The following is a 19,054-nucleotide window of genomic DNA, read 5'->3' as shown; positions in this document are numbered from 1 at the left end:
GGGCATTTTCTAGGATGAAACAGCCCTGATGGAAGAGCGGGCAGGCCTCCATGGAAGGTCCAGGCCCTCTGCTGCCCCTTCTGCTTGGGCACCAGCAGTCCACCAGGACTTATGGTGGCACCACTTAGGTCTACCAGGAGTCTAGCTGCACGACTCACAGGCTGTGAGACCTTTCCTTGTTTCCTTATCTGAAAAATGGAGCTGATGCTTCCTAGAACTGATGTGGTTAAAACAGGAATGGTGTGGACAGAGCCTGCACACAGTCTGTACACTCTCAGCCCTCCATACACTTCGGCTTTTTGATCAGGAACCAAAAAGGAAATAAGACTGGTTTTCTGTTGTAACTTTTCTGAGTTGCAAGGCCACTAGCCTTCCTGTAAGAGTCCTTCATTTGAAGAGAAATAGATCTATGGTCAAGTAGAAATAAGCCAGAGTAGCATGTTCTCAGCCCTTCCCACAAACTTGGCATCCATCCAAATGGCCTTGACCACCAAGGCTGGGCCTCCTCAGGCGAGCTGCTGGACCTGAAGGCACTGGAGTTGTCCTTGTCAGCAGGGCTCAGTCTAGGTAACTTGATCAAAAGAGTGGGGGCAGGCATGAAGAGAGTGGCTGAGGGGTGGCTTTAGGCCCCTCTCCCAGGTACCAAGGGAGCACAGCAGGGACAGGGGACTCTGCAAGGGAGGTCCTGGAGGGCTTCTCAAAGGAGGTGATGCCAGACTTTGGCTTTACAGGGTGAGTATGATTTCTCCAGGTTCGATGCAGCAGGTGTCCCTGGCAGAAGGACCTGCGTGAACAAACCCTAGAAGCCACATGGATGTGACCCTCGGCAGCAGCAATATGACCAGTATGCGGTGAGGAGCTGGTGTGTTCTGGATCATGCCACGTGCTGGTGGCATGAGGGTGAATAAAGCAGGCAGGCTGGTGAGTGGGTGGATGGAGAGAGCTGTGGGGGTGGAAAGATGGCCATGGGGTGGGGGAGTGGTTGGCCAAGGGGCTCATGGTGTGTTGGTGGCAGGTCTCCTTCAAGGAGCTGAGGCAGGGTGGGCTGTGTCAGAAGGACATGAGATGTCGGGGCTGGGGTTGTTTCTCTAAGGGGGCAGCAGGAGGGGGGAAATAGGTCTGGGTGGGGCCTGGTTGGCAGAGTGTTGGTAACTTGAGCCACTCAGAAGTGAGGGTTTCACTTCCCTTTTGGTTCTCTGAATATATATGGGACCAGAAGGTGTGCGTGGTTTATTGCAGAGACACACAGAAGGCAGCTGCATCTGCAGAGCTGAGAACAGCTGGATCTTGTTCACACTCAGCCAGAGGAAGACTCCTGGGTAAGCAGGGTGGGTAGGACCCCCGCCCATCTCCCCATCCTCAGGAAGACTGTCTGAGAAAAGGGTGATCTTCATTACAGAAGAAAGGAAATGGAAGCTCAGGGAGATGAGGTCATGGCCCGAGGCACAGGTTAAGCAGGGGCTGCTGCTGCTGCTGCTGCTGCTAAGTCGCCTCAGTTGCTTCCGACTCTGTGGGACCCCATAGACAGCAGCCCACCAGGCTTCCCCGTCCCTGGGATTCTCCAGGCAAGAACACTGGAGTGGGTTGCCATTTCCTTCTCCAATGCATGAAAGTGAAAAGTGAAAGTGAAGATGCTCAGTCGTGTACGACTGTAGTGACCCCATGGACTGCAGCCTACCAGGCTCCTCCGTCCATGGGATTTTCCAGGCAAAAGTACTGGAGTGGGGTGCCATAAGCAGGGGCAGAGCCTGGATATGGAGGCAGGTGTGTCTGTGTTCCTACAAAAGCTTTCCTAAACCAAGATGACATAAAGCATAAACAGTGTAGGTCTCACATTGCAGTTTACTGGCAGAGGGTGATCTCTGAAAAGTGCAGGATGCCCATAGATGGAAACACTCAGAAATGTGATGACACTGTCTATCAGAAAGAACTTTTATCATGACAGACAACGAAAACAAATCTAAGCACTCCACACAGGTAAAAGAAATGTGGTGCTGTGTCTTCACGAAGCTGGTTGCTTCATGTCCCAATAATGGGTCCCACACCTCGTATTCTAGCCAGGCTGTGCCTGGGAGGGTGGAGGGAGCCCTGGAGGCCCTGAAGCAGGAAGAGCAGCAGAGAAGAGACAGGGCACCTGCCCAATGCTGGGAGCTGCAGAAACTCCACAAAAACAGACCCGCAACCAGGAAAGTGCAAGGTTCCAGGGGGCCCTGGAGAGGAACTGGGGGAGACAGCAGGGGGAGGAGGCTGTGGAGTGGGAACTCTAATTACAGGTAACATTTCACCTGGTGAGGCAGGTGGAGAAAGGCCTTGCAGGGGGAGGGGCAGCCTGAGCGAAGGCCTGGAGGCTGGGGGTGGGTATCAGAGTCCAGGGAGCTGGGAGTCCTTCAGGCCCCTGGTCCAGGCCCCGTAGAGTCAGGATGGTGCGGAAGACAGGAGTAGGAGCATCAGGAGGGCCTGGCGATGGGCTAAGGACTTTGAATTTGACACTGCCTTTACCCCTCCTGTCCCTGCCCATAAAGTGTGAGCTATACCATGTGGAAGGAGACGTTTGGTAGAATTTCTGTCTGCCCATGGGAAGATAAGGGCTCTGTGTCTGGCCATGCAGTTGGGCAGGGACAGGCTTCCCCACAGTCCTCCCTTTTCCCAGAAACAGCCTTTCCAGGAAGCGACCTGGAGGCTAACAGAGGAAGACACTCACAATAGAAATGCAGCAGAAGGGAGCACCATCTAACATCCATACTCAGCTGAGGCCCAAGACAAGGGTCAGGACCAGGACAAGAATGGGAGGGAAGGACAGAAGGATAAGTCAAGGGTCATGATGCATTTACAATTCTTTGGCATCATCCAGGAGCTGGCCCTTCTGCTGGAGCCCTCCTCTTCTTTCTGGCTTGAATTTTCCTTCTCGTGCTTCATGATTTCAATTGGCTGCCCTGGCTCCTGGGGTCCTGCAGCTTTGAGGCAGAGAAGGAGGCAGGGGAGCAGCCAGTTCTCTTCTCCCACGTGCTTGGAGGAAGACCTACCTCTGTGAATACTCTCCCACCCCCAAGGTCAGTGCCTCTAGCCTCTGCCACCAGGCACACTCGCTAGTGGACAAGCTGATGGTTACTCTTCCTGAGGGACAACCCCAGGCATCACAGAGAGGAGGTGATAGAAAGGTAGATTCTAGGATGGGGCTTAGGGGAGGGGATTTGGGGGAGGCTCTAACGATATGGGGCAACTCTAGGTTGGGTGCTGCCGAGAACTGGGGTCAGTTCTACCAGTGTGAGTCTCAGTAACTCCATCTGTGGAGTTGGGGACCAGAGTGAGGATAAAGGTGCAATTGGTAAGAAGGAGCAGTCTTGCTTTTCAACCAAGGGAGGGGGTGTTTTCTTTGCGGGGACACAGTGATGTGTGTTTGCTGTCTCCTTCGCTCCTGCTCTCAGGGTGACCCTGTGTGAAGCTGGAGTTCTGTGAGAGCCTTTAAGAGGAAAAGAACATCACCCTGTTGTGATACCAGGCCAGCTTTGGGATGTCAGGGCTTCTTTCTTTCTCAATCCTTTATAAACATTTGTGTAAATAAACAGAAGGGAATATCCCCACAGACTTCAAGACTGCTCTTCTTATTAAATTTATTTCATAACAAAATATTTCCTATTATACTTACCCTTCTTTACACCATGAAAAGAAAAGAAAGAAACCAGCTCAGTCCTGTCCAACTCTTTGTAGCCCCATGAACTGTAGCCCACCAGGCTCTTCTCCATGGGATTTCCTAGGCAACAATACTTGAGTGGGTTGCCATTTCCTTCTCCAGGGGATCCTCCTGACTCAGGGACTGAACCCACATCTCTTGCATTTTTCATCTCCTGCGTTACCACTAGTGCAGTTTTAAAACTTTATGTCTCCCTTTTAGGCCACACTTTATCTAAAGTCCTCTCATTTGATTATTATTATGAACTCATGGCCTTTCACAGACTCAACAAGGCCCAATGAAGTATATTTATAGTAACATTACCTTTTATTATTATTATTATTTTTTTTACTGTTATATGTGGGTGCCCCCTTGTGAACACTTCTCTGATCATCTTCAAGAGCATCATTGTTTTTGCAGGAGCAGAGATGCCAGTCTCTGAAATTCACCTCCCCTGCAACGGGTCTTCCTTCCTTTGAGTGGACGGAAGCCCATGGCTGCACATGTGGGTGGGCAAGATGCTGCTGGACAATATCTCTTTAAGGTCACAGTTCATTCTCATTATTCTGGTTTAACCCTGTTTTCATGCCTACTTTTCTAGAGAACTTGGTTTCATCAACACAAACATGCCTCCTACACTGACAGCTGTCACAGTAAGACTCATAGATTTCTTGTTGGCACATAATTCAACTGCTTTCATCATCTTTAAGGTGGTGGTGCTAGAAACCACCCCATTCTTGTGCGTTACTGAATACTATAAAGTGACTTCTGCTATCTTAGGGCTTCCCTGGTAGCTCAGACAGGAAAACGTCTGCCTGCAATGTGGGAGACCTGGGTTTGATCCCTGGGTCAGGAAGATCCCCTGGAGAAGGAAATGGCAACCCACTCCTACTGGAAAATTCCATGGATGGAGGAACCCGGTAGGTTACAGTCCATGGGATCCCAGAGAGTCGGACATGACTGAGCAACTTCACCAGTAGCTGTCTTAGAGTTAAAACAATAAAAAATCTCAAGTGCATCTGGTTAAAAAAAATCAATTTGTTCAGAGGGTTCTATTCATTCCTTCCAAGGAAAAGCTATTTCTTTCAGTTCAGTTCAGTCGCTTAGCCATGTCCAACTTTTGTGACCCATGGACTGCAGCACGCCAGGCCTCCCTGTCCATTACCAACTCCCAGAGTTTACTCAAACTCACCTCCATTAAGTTGGTGATGCCATCCAACCATCTCATCCTCTGTGGCCCCCTTCTCCTGTCTTCAATCCTTCCCAGCATCAGGGTCTTTTCCAATGAGTCAGTTCTTCTCATCAGGTGGCCAAAGTATTGGAGTTTCAACTTTAACATCAGTCCTTCCAATGAATATTCAGGACTGACTTCCTTTAGGGTGGTCTGATTGGATCTCCTTGCAGTCCATGGGCCTCTCAAGAGTCTTCCCCAACACCACAGTTCAAAAGCATCAATTCTTCGGCGCTCACCTTTCTTTATAGTCCAACTCTCATATCCATACATGACTACTGGAAGAACCATAGCCTTGACTAGGTGGACCTTTGTTGGCAAAGTAATGTCTCTGCTTTTCAATATGCCATCTAGGTTGGTCATAACTTTCCTTCCAAGGAGTAAGCATCTTTTAATTTCATGGCTGCAGTCACCATCTACAGTGATTTTGGAGCCCAAAAAAATAAAGTCTGACACTGTTTCCACTTCTTGCCCATCTATTTGCCATGAAGTGATGGGACCGGATGCCATGATCTTCATTTTCTGAATGTTGAGCTTTAAGCCAACTTTTTCACTCTCCACTTTCACTTTCATCAAGAGGCTCTTGAGTTCCCCTTCACTTTCTGCCATAAGGGTGGTGTCATCTACATATCTGAGGTTATTGATATTTCTCCTGGTAATCTTGATTCCAGCTTGTGCTTCATCCAGCGCAGCATTTCTCATGATGTACTCTGCATATATGTTAAATAAGCAGGGTTAAATATATAGTCTTGATGTACTCTTTTTCCGATTTGGAACCAGTCTGTTGTTCCATGTCCAGTTCTAACTGTTGCTTCCTGACCTGCATACAAATTTCTCAAGAGGCAGGTCAGGTGGTCTGGTATTTCCATCTTTTAAGAATTTTTCACAGTTTGTTGTGATCCACACAGTCAAAGGCTTTGGCATAGTCAGTAAAGCAGAAATAGATGTTTTTCTGGAACTCTCTTGCTTTTTCCATGATCCAGCGGATGTTGGAAATTTGATCTCTGGTTCCTCTGCCTTTTCTAAAACCAGCTTGAACATCTGGAAGTTCATGGTTCATGTATTGCTGAAGCCTGCCTTGGAGAATTTTGAGCATTACTTTACTAGCATGTGAGATGAGTGCAATTGTGTGGTAGTTTGAGCATTCTTTGGCATTGCCTTTCTTTGGGATTGGAATGAAAACTGACCTTTTCCAGTCCTGTGGCCACTGATGAGTTTTCCAAATGTGCTGGCATATTGAGTGCAGCAGTGTCACACCATCATCTTTCAGGATTTGAAAGAGCTCAGCGGTAATTCCATCACCTTCACTAGCTTTATTTTTAGTGATGCTTTCTAAGGCCCACTTGATTTCACATTCCAGGATGTCTGGCTCTAGGTGAGTGATCACACCACTGAGATTATCTGGGTCATGAAGATCTTTTTTGTACAGTTCTTCTGTGTATTCTTGCCACCTCTTCTTAATATATTCTGCTTCTGTTAGATCCATACCATTTCTGTCCTTTATCGAGCCCATCTTTGCATGAAATGTTCCCTTGGTATCTCTAATATTCTTGAAGAGATCTCTAGTCTTTCCCATTCTGTTGTTTTCCTCTATTTCTTTGCATTGATTGCTGAGGAAGGCTTTCTTATCTCTGCTTGGCTCTCTAGGGAGGCCTTACAAATAGCTGTGAAAAGAAGAGAAGTGAAAAGCAAAGAAGAAAAGGAAAGATATAAGCATCAGAGTGCAGAGTTCCAAAGAATAGCAAGGAGAGATAAGAAAGCCTTGCTCAGAAACCACTTACTTTGAACTAAAGACGACACTGGGTACAGAATGCAGGGAGAGTCAGGGGAACTAGCAACGAGACACAGAAAGACAAAAGGGCTGAAAATGGGGGATAGTCAGAGAGGCAGGATCGTTGGGATCCAGGAGAAGTAGCAGGGGCTGCTCTATCGCCCTTCCCGGGGTCTGTTGCCCCAGCAAGAAGAGTCTCCCCCTGGTGGTGGCCTCTAGCCCGACTTCTCCAACAACTTGCCTTTGATCCCAGCATTTTATCTTAATTAGGCTGTGAGTTCTTTTGTCTGCTTGTTTCTTTAGTTGAAGTAGAGTTGCCCACTCCAGTATTCTTGCCTGGAGAATCCCATGGATGGAGGAGCTTGGTGGGCTACAGTCCACGGGTTGCAAAGAGTCGGACACGACTGAGCAACTTCACTTTCACTTTCACTTGATTTACAATATTCTGTTAGTTCAGGTGAACATCGAAGTGATTCAGTTATACATAATCTATGTACCTATATTCTTTTTAATTTTTTTCATTACAGATTATTATAAGATACTGACTATAATTCCCTGTGGTATACATGAAGTCCTTGTTTTTTTTAATCTATTTTAAGTATGGTAGTATGCATCTGTTAATTCCACACTCCTAGTTTACCCCTCTCTCTCTTTAGTAACAACAAGTTATGTTTTCTATGACTATGAGTCTGTTTTGGTTTGTTCATAAGTTTATTTGGACTCTTTTCTTTTGGCCATGCCAAGCAGTTTGTGGGATCTCAGATGCCCGACGTAGGATAAACATGGCCATAGCAGCAAAACCACCAAATTCAAACCACTAGAGCACCAGGGAACCACCTAGACTATTTCTTAGATTCTCCATATAAGTGATATTATGTATCTGTCTCTTTTGCCAGACTTACCTCACTTAGTATGATCACCTCTAGATCCATACATGTTACTACAAAAGGCATTGTTTCATTCTTTTTATGGCTGAGTCATATTCCATTGTTTGTATGTGCCACATTGTCTTTATCCCTTCATCTGTTGACGGACATTTAGGTTGCTTCCATGTCTTGTCTATTGTAAATAGTGCTGCTATGAACATGGGGTGCATGTATCTTTTCGAATTGGAACTTTTTCTTTTCCAAATATATGCCCTGAAGTGGGATCACTGGATCACATGATAGCTATATTTTTAGTTTTTAAGGAACTTCTTTCCTGTTTTCCATAACGGCCACACCAATTTATATTCCCAGCAACAGTGTAGGAGGCTTGCCTTTTCTCCACATCATCTCCAATATTGATTGTCTGTAGACTTTGACTTGATGGCCCTTCTGATTGGTAAGGGGTGATCTCTTATTGTAGTTTAGATTAGCATACACAGAGGATGAGATGGTTGGATGGCATCACTGACTCAATGGAGATGAGTTTGAGTGGACTCCGGGAGATGGTGATGGACAGGGAGGCCTGGCGTGTTGTGGTCCATGGGGTTGTGAACTGAGCGACTGAACTGAACTGAAATGAATAATTAGCAGTGTTCAGCCTCTTTGCATATGCTGGCTAGCCATCTGTATATCTTCTTTGAAGAGTGGTCTATGTAGAACTTCAGGCAGTGGCTCCTTGGTGACAGTGGTGGTGATGATGGTGGCGGCAGCAGTGGTGATGACAACTCAGTGGATGGAGCATCTGACAAGTATCCAGGTGCCCTTTGAGTTCAGGTGCACCGAGAGACCAGTGAAGTTCCCATGAAATTCCCAGTGTTGTGTAGGAACAGAGATTGATTTGGGAAAAACAGAAAGAAAGATGAAAGCAGAAGGCATCAACAGGTCAAGGAACTATGCGGTGTGTCAAGGAGATCAACCAGCCTGGGGTCAACAGACAAGGCCTCTCTGACCCTCAATTTCCTGCTCAGTTGGGGATGAAGTAGAACAAGGTATTTAGGACCATCTGCTTCTCTTCACATTGTGTTCTACAGACTTTAGTTCAATAAATATGAACTGATTGACTGAGGCTTCCTTGCATTGATTGATGAGCTCAGCTGGGCTCTGGATGCCTGACCTCCTTCCCCATGAGCCTGTCTCCCAGGGTCTCAGGAAACACATGCCCCATGGCTCCACCTGCCTGCCCGCTGGGCTCCCATAAAGTTGTTTCCCTCAGACCCTGGAGCCCCGCAGGCCCCATGGGACACCAGGGGGCGCTCATGTTGTCTGACTTGGGCTGAGCACGGGGATGCTCCTCCTCCAGCCCTGGGGACAAGGTTGGACACGGGGCACTCTAGGGTGATTGAGAGCAGAGGGCTTGTGTGCAGGTGTGGGGGGAGGGTCAGCCGTAAACAGAGGGGCAGAGAGAGAGCACATGCCTCACCCAGGCTGCCTTCACTTTTCACCAGGACTCCTGTAGGAACTTCCAGAATGGTCTTCCTGTGTTTACCTTGGGGCACTGCCCTGCCTCACCTGTCTATTCCCCACATGGGGCTGGAATGACTCTTAAGAATATTGATCTTAGCTCTACCTGCTTCCCCTCCTCCATGGCTGCCCATGATTCTGAGCACAGATGCTCAAAGCCTTGCTGCAGCCTAGCCTGATGGAGCCTGTGGTCCCCCAAGGGCAGAGCTGGTGGCCAGGCTCACTCTATCACTAGGGGCAGGACTGAGGGCTGCAGAAAGTGGGCAGGAAGGAGGGAAAGTCTATCCAAGGCCATGTTCTGATGATCTGGTCACCCATCTGGAATTGTACCTGCCTGGACCTTCTGAGGAGCCTTCATGGTATACCTCAGGCTCCTGCTTTCTGGAGAGGAAAGGGCAGATTCTGGGTGTTGCTCTCACCCCCATGGGCCTGCTCCACAGGGCACCAATTGTCTGTGTTTCCACATGTGGAACATGTGAGCACCTAACAGTCCCCCATGCCTGAAGCCCAGGGCAGGAAGCCAGAGACCTGGGACCTGCAAATGATCCCAGGACATCTCCGAAGTCCCTCCCCACGTGCTGCAGAGCCTTCTCCAACTTTCGTCCAAACCTCTCTCGGACGACTTTTGTCAGTGCCTCTGACTCCCTCTCAGCCCGTGTTTCCTTGAGGCTTCAATCGGCCCTTCAGTTCCTTCCTGGAGACATCAGCAGTCATGGCCATCATCTGTCTGATCCTCAAATCATGAGTTTCATTCCTTCTTTAATTCTTTGTAAGTTCCTGGGGAATTCAAATCCTGCACAGACTTCTCCTGGGCAGGGTTCCAGGCACTGGATACAGAACCAATCAGTGTCCATCCCCACATCCCCGTGAACCCTTAGAGCTGGACCCCATTCAGCTCAATGGGCAGATGATGCAATTCCACAGTGACCCCTGTGTCAGGTGAGATCCCTGTGGTTCTAAATACAGAAACTGAGTTTGGCTAAGTGAGCACAGAAGAGCGTGCACTGGAGGGATGCAGGCCAGGTCAGAGGATGGAAAGAAGCCCCCAAACCTGCACAGTTCAGGAAGGACAGAAAGTAGGGCAGGTCCCCAGAGGCCCCTTCCAGCAGGAAGCTTAGGTCCAAGCCCCTGGAATCTCAGGAGGGTTCCCTGAGACAGAGAGAACAGGTTCCCAGGAGACAGAGGAGCTTGGGTCTGAGGACTATATTCTTGGACCAATAGGTCAGGCTGAAGGATGAGGAAGATGAATGGTTAACAGGGATCTGAACCCTGGGGGGAGAGTCTCAGGAAGAGAGACTCCAGATTGAGGGCTTCCTGGATGCACACATGCCCTCTTCTCAGACCAATGGAAATGACTCTCCTCACACTGTTCTGGGTCCAACATTCCACAAACAACAGTAAGTGCACCAGCCACTTCCCCAGCTGGAGACAAACACGAATCCCCTCCCCCTGCTGCGTGTTGCAGGGATGTCTGGGGTGAAGGGCCCCAGCGTGATGCCAGTGCTTCTCCTGCTCTGTGGGCTCCTTTCCCAGTGCTCTGCATGTATGCTATACATGTGCAGCAACAGGGAGGTGCAGTAACCCCAGGACCTCAGGAGCACTGCTCCCCTGATACCAGTCTTCACTGGGATCCCACTTCCTGTTCCTCTTTCCTGAGGGGAAATTCACCCCTGTGGAGCCTGGGCTGGGCCATCGCTGCGTCAGCACTGTCACCTGGGTCCTAATCAGGACCTCACTGTACCTCTGAGAGCACGTGCTTGTCGCCCCAACAGAGAACAGGAGGAAGCTGGGCCCAGGGTGCAGGAGTGTGGCCACAGCCCCCACCTGGAAGGGCCATCCTGGGTGGGGCCTCCGGGAGCTGGAGCCTCTTCCCTGGATCCATGTTGAGCTGATTGGTCAGGAGGATGCAGGGTGTCCTGTTTCAGGAGGAAGTGAAGCAAGCATGTGGTGTTTCTGTAACACAGCTCATCCTGGGCCCAGGGTGGTGGACCCACCTCCTTGGAGCCCAGACCACGGGGCTGTCTGTCGCCACTTGCTGTGCTTCTCAATGTGGGGAGAGATGGGCACAGGTCTGTCCCACCACCCAGGACCTGAGTCCCTTCTGGCAGGGCCTGTTTTGGAGGCTAAATGGCACCCTATTCTAGTACTCTTGACTAGAAAATCCAATGGATGGAGGAGCCTGGTAGGCTGCAGTCCATGGGGTCGCTAAGAATCAGACACGACTGAGCGACTTCACTTTCACTTTTCACTTGCATGCATTGGAGAAGGAAATGGCAACCCACTCCACTATTCTTGCCTGGAGAATCCCAGGGACAGTGGAGCCTGGTGGGCTGCTGTCTATGGGGTCGCACAGACTCAGACACGACTGAAGTGATTTAGCAGCAGCTCCTTGCTTGGCCCTAAGTTTGCTAGTTTTAAGCTGCTGTTCCTAGTTCTCATAAACGCCTTGAAGTTCACAGAGCTGCCCTCATACCAACCGGCACACGGCCTCCACCTGCCTTGTTCCCGGGGCTTAGACCTAAGAGAACAGGGGTGTCTTGAATCTGCAGAGGTCCATACTTAAAATCCACCGGTTTCCCTCAGGAAGGTGTGCTGCTGACACAGACTATCTAACAACTGGTTACACTCAGATGCCTGTGGAGCTGGTCTGGACCCAGTCTCTGCGACAAGGACAATTGGTGAGGAGCACCTTGTACTGTCCCAGTGAGGCTCTCAAGCCACCTGTGGTGTTGCCCGTCACCCTGCACATGGCCCCACACTGCTCAGCCTCCCCTGCTTAGCCCCTGCGCTTCTGAAGGATGTTGAAGCCAGTCTTGACTTTAAAGTACCTTTTACAGAAGAAACCTTTGGGGACTTCCCTGGTGGTCCAGTGGTAAAGAAGCTGCCTGCCAATGCAGGGGACACAGGTTTGATCCCTGGTCCGGGAAGATCCAACATGCTGGGAGCAACTAAGCCCGTGCACCGCCACTACTGAGCCCGCTCCCTAGAGCCTGTGCTCTGCAAAAAGAGAAGCCACTGCAATGAGAAGCCCATGTACTCGATGAAGAGTAGCGCACTCGAAGCAACTAGAGAAAGCAGCCCCTGCCCGCACAGCAGTGAAGACCCAGGGCAGTCAGATAAACAAATAAGGACGCTGTTTCCCTAGTTACCTAAGGTAAAGCCTCCTGAGCCCCACTATCTACTGCCCCCTTGGTTAGAAATGCACATGGGCACAGACTCCAGCAGGTAAGGTCCCTACAGAGTTGAGGTTCTGTGTTTCTTACCAGTCCCGTGCTAACTCCAGCTGCCCCCTCCTGCGTCCCCGCAGCCCCAATCTCCCTGCACCAGGAGAAGGCTGCCCACAGAGCAGCAGGGCCAACCCAACCTCCAGGCCCCTTCCCTGGCCTTGGCCTTGCTCCAGGGCTCTGTGATGGCCGGGGTGCCACGTGGTCAGCAGCCGGCTCTCCTCCTCTGGATCGAAACCCTGGAGCTCTAGAGCAACCTGTACCGCATGGGCCAGAGCAAGGTCTTCTTTTGGGCTGGCGTGCTGGCCCACCTGAGGAGGAGCAGGACCTGAAGATCACGGACGTCATCATCGGCTTCCAGGCCTGCTGCTGGGGCTACCTGGCCAGGAGGTGAGTCCCGGGACACCCAGCCCACCCAGCCAGATCCTCGCTCGGGGTCCCTAGCTATCCTGTGGTGGAGGGCACTTAGGAAATGGGGCCTGGGCACCCTCATGCTGGCAGTTTTCCCCTGGGGAGGCCCACATGGCTTTCCCTGCCCCTGAATTTCTGCCTGAGGTTTAAAGTAAGCAGGCGGGAGGGATGACTGTGCTTGGATTTTCCCTCCAGGAAAGCTCCTGCCTCCCACTGTTCCGTCCTGTATCCCTTCTGTAGGTGTGACAACCAGAGCTGGCTGTCCCCAGAGGACCCAAGCTCTGGAAAGGTGGCATCCTTGAGTCCTGGCAGCTCCAGCAAGCTCAGGAGCGGACTTGTGCAGGTCAGTGGGCAGGGCAGCGGCCTGTTTGCCCCTTGACTCCCCTGTGTCTGGGCCCTGGGGGGTCTGTTCTGGCCTGAGCTCTGAGCACTGGGGACAGAATGTCAAATGGATGTTTGCAGGATGTGAGCTGCTGACACTCTCCCACCAAACACAAGTCCCTGAGTTCCTGGAAGAACACCCCCACCTCTCCCCTCCTCTCAGCTCCCTTACCTGCAAAATGCAACAGATACATAAAAGTTGGCTTTAAGAGCAAACTATGGTTGGCTATCCTCATGGAATAATCTCCTGTCCCTCCCTCAAACCTGGATGGAGGGGACCATAATGGCCCAGGGACATTTCCTGGGGTGAAGCAGCCCTGAGGGAAGGGCAGGCGGGCCTCCATGGGGCATCCAGGTCCACTGCAGTCACTTCTGCTTGAGGCAAACCGAGAAGTTCACCAGTAGTCCTGCTGCAGGACTCTCAGACTGTGGGAACTCGACCTTCATTTCTTCATCTGTGAAATGGAGCCAGCACTCCTAGAGCTGATGTGAGATTCAACAGGAAAGGCATGGATAGTGCAAGCACAGCGCCTGCCACATGCTCAGCCCCCATCCACAGAGGCTCTTTGCTGAGGAACCAAGCAGGACAGAAGGCCAGCTCTCCGTTGCAGACTTCTCTGAGTCGCCAGGACACTGGTTTTCTGATAAAAGTCTTCCATTTGGAGAGAAAAAAATCTGTTGTCAGGTGGAGATAAGCCAAGGTAGCAAAGGGCAGCGTGCTCTCAGCCCTTCCCACGAACTTCTGCATCCACCTTATGGCAGTGACCACCAAGGCTGGGCCTCCTCCTGTGGGCCCCCGGAACTAAAGGCGTGAGTTCCGTCCCTGCCAGCAGGGCTAAGTAGAGGGATCTGATCATAATGGGTGGAGGCAGGGTTTAGAGTGGCTGAGGCATGTTCTGTGGCCCCTCTTCCAGGTACGATGGGCATAGAGCAGCAAACAGTGGGCTCTGCAGGCGAGGTCACGGAGGGCTTCTCAGAGGAGGTGATGCCAGATTCGGGCTTTGCAGGAAGATTTGTCCCGGTTGGGTGCAGCAGGTGTCCCTGGCAGAAGAACTTGTGTGAGCAAATCCTGGAAGCCACATGAGCGTGGCCCTCCACAGCAGAGTGTGACCAGTATGCACTGAGCAACTGGTGTGTTCTGGACAGTACCACGTGCTGGTGGCACAAAGGTGAACAAGGCAGGTAGGCTGGTGAGTGTGGGGTTGGTGGGTGAGAAGATGGAATTATGGAGGAGTGATTTGCCGAGGGACTCACGCTCGTGGCAGGTCTTCCTTCAAGGAGCCTGAGGCCGGGTGGACTGTGTCAAGAAGGGCGTCGAATGTCAGGACTGGACTTGTTTGACTAGGGTGTCAGCAGGAGGGTGGGAATAGCCCAGGGTGGGGTTGGTGGGCGGGATGTTTGCTTAACTTGAGTCACTCAGAAATAAGGGTTTTGCCTTTCACTTTTGCTTCCCAGAGTATATCTGGGCCCAGAGGGTGTATGTGATCATTGCAGAGACGCACAGCTTGTGGCTGCATCTGCACAGATGTGAACAACTGGATCTTGTTCACACTTGGATAGAGGATGGTTCCTGAGTAAGCAGGTGAGTAAGACCCCACCCATCCTATCTTCCCACCCTCAGGACGACTGTCTGAGATAAGGATGACTGTCACTAATTGACAGAAGAAGGAATGGAAGCTCAGAGGGTGAGGTTAGCAGGTTAAGCAGGGGCAGAGCCTGGATGTGGAGGCAGGTGTGTCTGAGGGCTTCCTCCCAGCTGAGGGACCCTAAACAGAGCAGAGGGAGGGCCACACCTGCTCAGGTGGGCTCAGCTCAGGATGTGGACTCCTGACACATAAGCAGCGACCCCAGAAGGAAGGTGTATGTTCCGCATACTCAGTCATTTAGGAAATTAAAGGAAGCAGACGGGGTGGAGGAGGACAAGGAGTCAGAGCCTCTCCTCCTATGACCTGGCCACCTTGAAGCTGTCCCGAGGGTGCTAGGCTAGGGCTGATGGAGGAAAGGGGATTTTTTTCAGATACAAGGAATCAAGGTTTGTTGAAAAACCCTGCCTCAGAGTGCCAGGCTCAATGCCAGGCCCTTAGGGACACTTGGCCTGGAGACGGACCAGACACCAAGCGGGGAGTCGAAGGGCGTTGGCTTCCTGTGTTTGCCAAGCCCTCTACTCTGTGGGTGATGGGTGGTCCTGTGTGGGGAAGGTGGCCCTGCTGGAAGAAGTGAGAAGGGCTCACTGCACAAGGTTCATATACATCCCGATGTTGTAGTATTAAGATAAAAAGCCAAACTCTACAGACATCAGTATAATAGCCTTTTCTAAATCCAACTTGAACATCTGAGAGTTCATGGTTCACATACTGTTGAAGCCTGGCTTGGAGAATTTTGAACATCGTTTTGCTAGCATGTGAGATGAGTGCAATTGTGCGGTAGTTTGAGCATTCTTTGGCATTGCCTTTCTTTCTGACTGGAATGAAAACTGACCTTTTCCAGTCCTGTGGCCCCTGCTGAGTTTCTTTCAGTCCCTTCAGTTTTTTCTCTCTGGTGTACGTTGGGTCCTTTTGACTGATTGATTAGGATCTTTGGTTTCTTCTCCATTCTCTTCCTCTCTCTCCCTCTTCTCCCCTCCCTCCCTTTCTAATTTTAACAGGGGGAACTGGGGTTGTGCTGTGTCATTGAGAAGCTGCTTGTTTCATGTCCCCATAAGGGGTCCATCCCTCATATTTTAGCCAGGCTGTGCCCAGGAGGGCGAATGGTGCCCAGAGGCCCTGGACAGGAGGAGCAGCAGAGAAGAGACAGGGCCCCTGATGATGCGGGAGGGTTCTCAGACCTGGAGAAACTGAGCAAAAAGAGACCATGACCAGAAATGTACCACCTTCAAGAGGAGCTGGAGAGCAACTGGTGGAAGGTGGCAGAGGGAGGATTGGAGCTGGGCCTCCAGGGACAAGTACCCCGTCATGCGGTGAGGCCAGTGGGGAAGCACATGTTGTTGGGAAGGGCAGCCTGTGCGAAGTGAGGTGTCAGTCTCGTGCAGCAGGCCCTATGGAGACAGAGAGTGTGAGGAAGACAGGAGCTGGGGCAGTCGGGAGGTCCGGGTGCTCAGCCAGGGACTTTCTTAGCACCCCTTTCCCTTCCCAGGGAGGGTGACTGCAGGCACAGGAGGGAGATGGTTGGGGAGAATCTGTCTGCCCACGAGGAGGGAAGGCATGCATGACTGGCCATGCAGCTGGGCAGGGACAGGCTTCTCCAGGGTCCTCCCCTCTCCCACTAACAGCCTTTCCAGAAAGGGACCAATCAGAGGCTCACAGAGGAGGAAGCCCTGGATAGGAATCCGGCAGAGGAAGCACTATCAGCATCCACACCCATCTGAGGGCCCAGACAAGGGTCAGGAAGGGGCCAAGAATGGGAGGGAAGGACGGAAGGATGAGTCAAGTGTTCAACGCATTTACAGTTTGTCATCATCCAGGAGCCGGCCTTTCTGCCTGAGCCCTCCTCTTCTTTCTACTTGACTCTGTTCTCATGTTTCATGATTTCAATAGGCTGACCTGCCTCCTGAGGCCCTGCCGCTTTTGGGCAGAGGAGGAGGCAGGGCACCAGCCAGCTCTCCTCTTCCATGTACTTGAAGGAGGGCCTGCCTTTGTGAATTCTCTTCCATCCACATGACGGTGCCTCCAGCCTTTGACACAAGGCACACTCCCTAAAAACAAGCTGATGGTTACTCTTCCTGAGGGAGAGCTGTGAACATTGCAGAGGAAGGTACAGAAAGAAAGATTCTAGGCTTGGAGCATATGTGAGGGGATTTAGGGGAAGCTCTAAGGAAATGGGGCTGCTCTGGATTGGGAGCTGCAGAGACTGGGAGGCAGCACTACCAACGGGTTCTCAGTACCTCATCTATGGAGAGGGGAGAGCAGAGCAAGGCTGAAGGTGTGATTGGTAAGAAGGAGAAGTCCCTCTTTTCAGCCAGGGGAGGGGGCGTGGTGTTGGGGGGCGCAGTGACAGGTGTTTGCTGTCTCCTTTGCTCCTGCTCTCAGGGTGACCCTGTGTGAGGCTGCAGTTCTGTGAGAGCCTTTACATCCAACGGGAGAAGAGCAGCACCCTGTTGTGACACCAGGCCCCCCTCCGGATGTCAGGGGTTCTTTCTTTCTCAATCCTTTATAAACATTCGTGTAAATAAACAGAAAGGAATATACCCATAGACGTCAAGACTCCTCTTATTATTTAATTCAATTACAACAAAATATTTCCCATTTCATTTACTCTTCTTTGCACCATAGAAACAAAAGAAAGATACCAGCTCAGCTGTGTCCACTGTTTGCAGCCTCATGGACTGTAGCCCTCCCAGCTCCTCTGTCCATGGGATTTCCCAGGCAAGAATACTGGAGTGGACAAGCATTTCTTTCTCCAGGGGACCCTCCCCGCCCAGGAATCGATCCCATTTCTCTTTCATCTTGCGTCTCCTGCATAACCACTAGCATTCTTTTTAACCTTTATGTCTCTCTTTTTGGCCACATTTTTCTAAAGTCCTCTTCTTTGAATATTATTATGAACGCATGGCCTTTCACAGACTCAGCCTGTCTCATTGAAACATTCATAGGAATCATTATCTTTTATTGTTATTAGTATATGTGGGTGCCCCCTAATGACCACTTCTCTGATCATCTTCAAGAGCATCCTTTTCTTTGCAGGAGCAGAGATGCAGTCTCTGGAATTCACCTCCCCTGCAAGGGGTCTTCCTTCCTTTGAGTGGACGGAAGTCCATGGGTGTACATGTGGGTGGGCAAGATGCTGCCAGACAATATCTCTTTAAGGTCACAGTTCACTCTCATTATTCTGGTTTAATCCTGTTTTCATGCCTACTTTTCTAGAGAACTACGTTTCATCAACATGACATGTCTCCTACACTGACAGTTCTCACAGCAGGAGTCACACATTTCTTGTTGGCATTTAATTCAGCTTCTTCCATCATCTTTAAGGTGGTGGCACTAGAAACCACCGCATTCTTTGGGTTACTGACTGCTATAAAGTGACTGCTGCTGTCTTAGAGTAAAACAATCCATTCCTAAGTGCATATAGTTAGAACAGATCAGTTTGTACAGAGGGTTCTGCTCATTCCTTCCCAAGGAAAAGCTTCTTCTTTAGATAGTTAATCAGTGTCTTTCAATGCTATTACTACATTGGGAGCTGCAATAGTGTGAGAATGTGTGCCCAGGAGACAGGAACCTGGACTTGGAGTCTGGCTCTAGCACTAGCTGTGTGCTTTGAGTACATTGCTTCACCTCTCTGAGCTTCAGTTTCCTTTCTTATAGGATCATTGTGAGAACTAAAAGGAAGTGAATTCATACCAAGCAGTTGGGAAGGTGCCTGGTGCAAAGTGGGAAGTCACCAACCACAATAGCTAATAAGTGGTAAGTATTGCATTTTGGTTTTTCTTGACTTAAATTTGATAGCATTTATTTATTTCTTATTAGGAAAAATAAGGGTTTCATTTATTTTTATACTTTCAATTATACCTTTCCCCTTCTTCTCCTTATATCATTATTCCACTAATTGTATATCCTCTATTACAAAGCTTTGTACTTGGAAGCACTTTATTTACATCTTCGTTTCTGGTGCTCTCGACTGGACCTACTATTTCTAAATTCCCAGCTTTGTAAACTGAGATATTAATCCTCCTCCTCCCTTCAGTACTTTGGCTCCCAAGTTCTAAAAGTGTATTTTGATTTTTATATTAACAAGTACATTACTTCACATATTTAAATACCCTTTCATTTTAAAAGATAAAAGTTATTTTATTAAGATAAAGTTTATTTTATAATGACTATAAATGAAATAAAACTAAGATTTTTGAATCACTAATAAACCTGTGAGTTAATACACCTGTGAGTTATAATACACCTGTGAGTTATATCATATTATATATATTAATATTACTTCAGTTTTACAACTGTCTCCAAAGGACTTGGATATAGATATATTTACTTAAGA

General features: G+C 49.8%; 1 protein-coding gene across 2 annotated transcripts in view; it reads left to right on the top strand.

Moving 5' to 3' along the window:
• The first annotated feature begins 14,524 nt into the window (after positions 1-14,524).
• Positions 14,525-19,054, top strand: part of LOC133247900 (apolipoprotein L3-like) — an 84,901-nt gene continuing 80,371 nt past the window's right edge. Inside the window, exons 1-2 of one of the 2 annotated variants that reach the window (XM_061417328.1) lie at positions 14,525-14,661; positions 18,376-18,474. The gene's annotated coding sequence lies outside the window, so the exon portion shown is untranslated. The remainder of the gene's footprint in view (positions 14,662-18,375; positions 18,475-19,054) is intronic. The other variant, XM_061417327.1, reaches the window with a different exon arrangement.

The sequence above is a fragment of the Bos javanicus genome, chromosome 5, assembly GCF_032452875.1.
Source record: "Bos javanicus breed banteng chromosome 5, ARS-OSU_banteng_1.0, whole genome shotgun sequence".
NCBI lineage: Eukaryota > Metazoa > Chordata > Mammalia > Artiodactyla > Bovidae > Bos > Bos javanicus.
This window is presented reverse-complemented; position numbering and strand designations above follow the sequence as displayed.